General features: G+C 43.9%; 1 non-coding gene across 1 annotated transcript; it reads right to left on the minus strand.

Moving 5' to 3' along the window:
* Positions 1-3,951: 3,951 nt before the first annotated feature.
* TRNAC-ACA lies at positions 3,952-4,024 on the minus strand. The gene has a single exon. It is a non-coding gene; the product is annotated as a tRNA-Cys (tRNA).
* Positions 4,025-7,520: the final 3,496 nt, after the last annotated feature.

Below are 7,520 nucleotides of genomic sequence, written 5' to 3' on the forward strand. Positions count from 1 at the left end.
CACATGCTGCAACTAAGATTTTGCATGCTGCAACTAAATATCCCTCCTGCTGCAGCTAAAAAAGATTCTGCATGCCAAAGCTAAGACCCCACAGCCAAACAAACAAACAAATATTTTTTTAAAAAAGAGTAAGGATGGTTGGCCCCATGTGCCCATAGGAAAACCTTAACCCTGAGCAACACTCAGAACACATGTAAGCCTCCTAAGGTACTTCACAGAGCATAGGATGAATAATTTCTAGGGAAAGAGTTAGGGTGGGGGGAATTCAGGCAAAGAAGATGACCCAAGCAAAAACCTAGAGGCAAGAATTAACACCAATTGTTGAAGGGGCTGCATGTTATTTCTGACCCACGTCATGAGGTAAGAAGCAGGAGGAAAGTGAGGGGCACAGGTGGACAGTGTCATTTAAAAAACTTGACTTTGTTCTGTAGGTGCAGGGAGCCACTGAATGGCCTGCTGTAGATTTTGGCTGTTGTTGGGAGACAATTCCCCATGAGTTTGTCACTTTTCTACATGTCATGTGAATGAGGCATTAAATCCTCTCGGTTCCCTGTTGCTTCTTGAGAACCACAAGGACAACACAGAGTGACTCAGGCAGAGGCTGTGAATGCAGTGGGTTCTGTTTCTGTGAGAAACCCTAAGCTCAGGAATCTGTTCAGTTCAGTTCAGTTCAGTTGCTTAGTCATGTCTGATTCTTTGCAACCCCATGAACTGCAGCATGCCAGGCCTCCCTGTCCATCACCAACTCCCAGAGTCCACCAAAACCCATGTCCATTGAGTCAGTGATGCCATCCAACCATCTCATCCTCTGTCGTCCCCTTCTCCTCTTGCCCTCAATCTTTCCCAGCATCAGGGTCTTTTCCAATGAGTCAGCTCTTTGCATGAGGTGGCCAAAGTATTGGAGTTTCAGCTTCAACATCAGTCCTTCCAATGAACACCCAGGACTGATCTCCTTTAGGATGGACTGGCTAGATCTCCTTGCAGTCCAAGGGACTCTCAAGAGTCTTCTCCAATACCACAGTTCCAAAGCATCAATTCTTCAGCGCTCAGCCTTCTTCACAGTCCAACTCTCACATCCATACATGACCACTGGAAAAACCACAGCCTTGACTAGATGGACCTTTGTTGACAAAGTAATGTCTCTGCTTTTGAATATGCTGTCTAGGTTGGTCATAACCTCCCTTCCAAAGAGTAAGCATCTTTTAATTTCATGGCTGCAGTCACCATCTGTAGTGATTTTGGAGCCCCCCAAAATAAAGTCTGACACTGTTTCCACTGTTTCCCCATCTATTTCCCATGAAGTGATGGGACCAGATGCCATGATCTTCGTTTTCTGAATGTTGAGCTTTAAGCCAACTTTTTCACTCTTTTCTTTCACTTTCATCAAGAGGCTCTTTAGTTCTTCTTCACTTTCTGCCATAAGGGTGGTTTCATCTGCAGTTATTGATATCTAAGGTGATTGATATTTCTCCCAGCAATCTTGATTCCAGCTTGTGCTTCTTCCAGCCCAGCGTTTCTCATGATGGACTCTGCATATAAGTTAAATAAGTAGGGTGATAATATACAGCCTTGATGTACTTCCTTTCCTATTTGGAGCCAGTCTGTTGTTCCATGTCCAGTTCTAACTGTTGCTTCCTGACCTGCATACAGGTTTCTCAAGAGGCAGGTCAGGTGGTCTGGTATTCCCATCTCTTTCAGAATTTTCTACAGTTTATTGTGATCAACACAGTCAAAGGCTTTGGCATAGTCAATAAAGCAGAAATCGATGTTTCTCTGGAACTCTCTTGCTTTTTCAATGATCCAGCGGATGTTGGCAAATTGATCTCTGGTTCCTCTGCCTTTTCTAAAACCAGCTTGAGCATCTGGAAGTTCATGGTTCACATATTGCTGAAGCCTGGCTTGGAGAATTTTGAGCATTACTTTACTAGCATGTGAGATGATTATAATTTTATAGTAGGCTGCAAGCAAAGGTGCCTGCTCTTTGTGTGTCTAGCTCCATCTTCCAAAAATGCTTGCTACACAAACATCCTTTGAAGAATAATCCAGGACAAAAGGGTAGTTTCCCAGTAGCTTGGCATGCTGAAAGTTGTTAAGTCCTTTGTATCTGACCCAGGAATCTCATGTATTCTGTCAACATCCACGAAATTGCTAGCATCCAGGCTGAGTAGGGTAAATCTGAGAATTTTCCTGGTTTTTGATAGCTGTATGTTCGTTCAATAGTTTGGAGGCTGTTGCAGTGATTCAGGTGAAAGATAAATTCCTTAACTAAGGCTGTGAAAAGCAGTATAGAGAAGAAACAAGAGATTCCAGAAATATTTAGAAGGTAAAATTAATATGACCTGTGATGGTTTGGATTGGAAGAATTGGTAAAGGAAAGTGATTATAGATAATCCCAGCTTCTAATTTGGATGCTTGAGTAATTAGTAGACCTTCTGCCTATGAGAGTGTTAGACAAGGAACCTGGATTGGGAGTAGAATGATGAGTTTAGTTTTATACCTCTTGCCTTTGAGGTGCTCATGGGACATCTAAGGGGGGAATGACCAGAGGATACCTTAATATAAATGTCTGAAACTCAGGGGAAGATATCAGGACCTGTTTCAAGACTTAGGAGCCTTCATATAGGTAAGTGTGGTAGCCAGCCTCCAAGATGGCTCCTTAATGATCCTTGCCTCCTAGTATTTGTTCTCTTGTGTAGTTATTGTATCAGAATTGGTCTACATAATCAATAGATGATACATAAACCATCACCAATAGATGTGACAATATATGACTGCCAAGCTTAGGTCATAAAGGAAATTGAGGTTTGTGCTTTGGTCTCTCTCTTGGATTGCTTGTTTTAGGGGAAACTGGCTGCTGTGTAGTGAGGACACTCAGGTAACCATGAAGAGATGGATACGGGTGAGCCATTGTGGAAGCAGGTCCTCCAGCCCAGTTAACACCTCAGAGGCCTGCAGCCCTGGCCAATGTCTTGGTTACAACCTCACGAGAGAGCCTGAGCCAGAACCACTCAGTTCAGGTGTTCCCAGATCCCGACTCTTCGAAAAAAGCTATGTGAGGGACTCCCCTGGTGGTCCGGTGGCTAAGACTCTGTGCTCCCAATACACAGGGCCTGGGGGGCCTGGGTTTGATCCCTGGTCGAGGAACTAGATCCTTCATGCTACAACCAAAACCCTGTGCAGCCAAGTAAATAATAAATTAAATAGATACTTAACAAGAAGCCATGTGAGATAATAAATGTTAACTGGCTTAGGCTGCTGAGTTCTGGGGTAATTTGTAGTGCAGCAATAGAGCACTGATACAGGTGGTAATTGAAGTTGTGACCTCCTTCAGCCCCTTTTACTTTCAGCAGATGATCCCCGGTCTTGGTAGAAAAAAATGTCAACAGGCTCTGACACTTGGACACGTTCCATCTCCCACTCCACTACTCCCTGTTTCTAAAGGAATTCTTTCTGAACCCATACTTACCTTTCCTCCAGCCTTAAAGCAAGACTTACCTGTCTGATTTTGCAATAAAACAATGGCTCTTTAATTTTACATATTAATTTCCTGGGACTCCTGTAACAAAGTACCACAAACTAGGGTGGCTTAAAACAAGAGAATTTTATTCTCTCGCAGTTCTGGCGGCTAGAAATCTTAGATAAAAGTATCAGTAGGGTTATTCTCTCTGTGAAGGACCGAGGGAAGGATCTGTCGCATGCCTTTTTCCATAGCTTCAGTGTTTGCCAGCAATCCTTGATGTTTCCTGGTTTGTGCCATGCAACTCTAGTCTCTGCTTCCATTCTTCATTCTACAGCTGTCTTTTCTGCTCTTCTGAGGACAGTGAAGTGAAGTCGCTCAGTCATGTCCAACTTTTTGCAACCCCATAGACTGTAGCCCACCAGGCTCCTCCATCCACGGGATTTTCCAGGCAAGAATACTGGAGTGGGTTGCCATTTCCTTCTCCAGGGGATCTTCCTGACCCAGGGATCGAACCTGGGTCTCCTGCATTGTAGGCAGACACTTTACCGTCTGAGCCACCAGGGAAGCCTGATCTGAGGACAGTAGTCATATTGAATTAGAAGCGCACCTTATCCAGGATGACCTCATCTTAATTTGTATCTTAATTGTATCTGCAACAACCCTGTTTCCCAATAACCTCACATTTTGAGGTTGCGGGACTTCAACATATCTTCTTGGGAGAAAAATTCAACCCGTGCCGCTGTGCACAGGAGAACAGAGGACGCTTCCTAGTTCTCCTCTCACTGGCTCCCCTCTCATTTGACACTGTTGGTAACGCTCCACTTAGAATTCCCCCTTCCCGATTTCAGAGGACCACTCTTTCTTTTCTATCCACATAACCAAGCTCAGTCTCCTCTGCTGGCTCCTCTTCCATTCGTCTCTACCAGTGAATTCTCTGAACTTGAGTATTTGGCCTTCTTTTCTCCCAAACTTACGTCCTATGTCTGGGTGATTTCAGTCATACTCATGGCCTCAAAAGGCACCTAAACCTCTACGTTTAGTCTAGGCAATGACTCTGAGCCTAGACACAACCAGCTAGACAGATGAACCTCAGAAGCCACTTGTCCAAAACTAACCAACCTCTTGATTTCCTCCTCCATACCTGCTTCCCGGCTCATAATTTCCTTTCTCTGTAAATTTCTCTCCTGTTCCCAAGTCCCCTAAGTCCAATATCTGGGTCTCATTTTATACTTGTCCCCTCCTGTGCCTGAGTCACTTCAAATCCTACCTCCTAAAAAACTCCTGGATCTGGGCCCTCTGCATCACCTGTTGCCTGCTTTGGGTCCTCATCATCTCTCATTAGACCAGGGCCACACTCTCCTCACTTGTCTTCCAACCTCCATTCTCTGCCCCTCACTCAATCTTCCACACTGCTGCTGGAATCCTCTACTTATCACTGATCTCATCCAATCTTGTCACTCTTGTATGTAAAACCCCTCAACAGATCTTCTTTCTCTTTTAGGATATAATCCAAGATTTCCCCAGCTGTCCTTTAAGGCCAACCTCACACAAATCTCTTGTCCTTTTTACCACTTAGTCCTATATCTAGCCAACAGGATTATTTATTTCAAACTCATGTTGAGGTCTTCCATGCTTCTGGAGCCTCTGCTTCCTTCTCTCCTCCTTTTAAAGCTTGGTGATGTAACCATGAAAGTGTACCTTTCAGCTCTCTCATTACAGGATATATAACTGACCAGGGCTCTAGCTTGTATGTTCTGAAATCCATTGCTGCATTTTCCATAAAGACTAATCCCATGGGATTCTCCCAGCTATTGAAAGAGTCTGGCAGAATATTAAGGCAAGCTCTTTCTTAGGAGACACAGAAATTTTCAACAGCCTGCTTTGGCTTGAAGACTCCCTGTCAGCCTTGCTGAACCTTTCTTAGACAGCCAACTTTCCCTCCCTCTCTTCTTATTCCAGGTCAGACTTACATAATGGTCTGATGCAGCCTAAAAGGGAGCCTTTTTAGGCTCCTTCTCTATCTCTTTTCACAAGGATCTCTTCTGATGAAGGTGTTTAATTCCATCTTGGTATCTGTTTCTCAGAGGATTCAGACTAACATACCCAGCTTAAGTGTCTCAAAGCCTCACTTTTAGGAAACAGAGAAAGAAGAGCAATTTAAGCCTAAAGCAAGGAGAAAAAAAGAAATAATAAAAATTAGAGAATATGTAAAACAAATCTGAAACAGAAAAACAGAAATTAACAAAACTAAAGGCTGATTCTTTAGGAAATAAAATTGATAAACTTCTAGCCAAGGTAACCAAGAGAAAAAGAGAGAAGAAACAAATTACAAATATTAATAATGAAAGAGGCATAATCACTGCTGATGCCATGAGAATTTAAAGAATAATTAAGGAATACTGCAAACAACTTTATGCTCACAAATTTGGTGATTTAGATGAAACAGACCAATTCCTTTAAAGGTACCAAAACTTACACAAGGAGAAGCAGATAATCTAAATAAGCCTTGTTCTATTAAGGAAATAGAATCAAAAATTAATAATATTTTAAAAAGAAAGCACTAGGCCCAGTTGGACGTGGGGTATCTTTCTTTGGTGGGATCCAACAGTCTCCTGTCAATGGTTGTTCAACAATGAGTTGTAATTTTGGAGTTCTTGCAGGAGAAGGTGAGCACACGTCCTTCTACTCCACCATCTTGAAATATCCCCCCTAAAAAGATACCCCACGTCCAAGGGCAAAGGAGAAGCCCCAGCAAGATGCTAGGAGGGGTGAAATTGCATTTAGAATCAAACCCTATACCCACCAGAGACGCTTGGAGGGCTCAAACAAACCTTGTGCCCATCAGAACCCAGAGACCCCACAGAGACTGAGACAGAACTGTGTTTGAGTGTCTCTTGTGGAGGTATGGCTCAGAGTGGCCTGCCACAGGGGTAGGGGCTCTGGGTGCAGCAGATCTGGGTGTGGCATAAGCCTTCTTGGAGGAGGTCGCCATTAACCCCACCATAGAGCCGCCAGAACTCACACAGGACTGGGAAACAGACTCTTGGAGGGCACAAACAAAACCTCATGCACAGCAGGACCCAGGAGAAAGGAGCAATGACCCCACAAGAGACTGACCCAGACTTGTCTGTGAGTGTCCAGGAGTCTCCGGCAGAGGCGTGGGTTGGCGGTGGCTGCTGCAGGGTTGGGGGCACTGAGTGCTGCAGTGTGTGTAGAGGACCTTTTGAAGGAGGTTGACATTATCTTCATTACCCCTATCATAGTTTGGCCTTAGGTCAAACAGCAGGGAGGGAACACAGCCCCACCCATCAACAGAAAATTGGATTAAAGATTTACTGAGCATGGCCCTGCCTATCAGAACAAGACCCAGTTTCCCCTTCAGTCTTTCCCATCAGGAAGCTTCCATAAGCCTCTTATCCTTATCCATCAGAGGGCAGACAGAATGAAAACCACAATCACAAAAAACTAACCTAACTTGATCACATGGACCACAGACTTGTCTAACTCAATGAAACTATGAGCCATGCCATGTAGGGCTACCCAAGATGGACAGATAATGGTGGAGAGTTCTGAAAAAATGTGGTCCACTGGAGAAGGGAATGGCAAACCACTTCAGTATTCTTGCTTTGAGAACCCCATGAACAGTATGAAAATGCAAAAAGACAGGACAATGAAAGATGAACGCCCCAGGTCAGTAGCGGCCCAATATGCTACTGGAGATCAGTGGAGAAGTAACTCCAGAAAGAATGAGATGGAGCCAAAGCAAAAACAACACCCAGTTGGGGATGTTACTGGTGATGAAAGTAAAGTCCTATGCTGTAAAGAGCAATATTGCATAGGAACCTGGAATGTTAGGTCCATGCATCAAGGTAAATTGGAAGTGGTCAAACAGGAGATGGCAAGAGTGAACATCAACATTTTAGGAATCAGTGAACTAAAATGGACTGGAATGGGTCAATTCCAGTCCAGTGAATTTAACTCAGATGACCATTATATCTACTACTGCAGGCAAGAATCCCTTAGAAGAAATGGAGTAGCCATTGTAGTCAACAAAAGAGTC

The sequence above is a fragment of the Bubalus bubalis genome, chromosome 19, assembly GCF_019923935.1.
Source record: "Bubalus bubalis isolate 160015118507 breed Murrah chromosome 19, NDDB_SH_1, whole genome shotgun sequence".
In the NCBI taxonomy this organism is placed as follows: domain Eukaryota; kingdom Metazoa; phylum Chordata; class Mammalia; order Artiodactyla; family Bovidae; genus Bubalus; species Bubalus bubalis.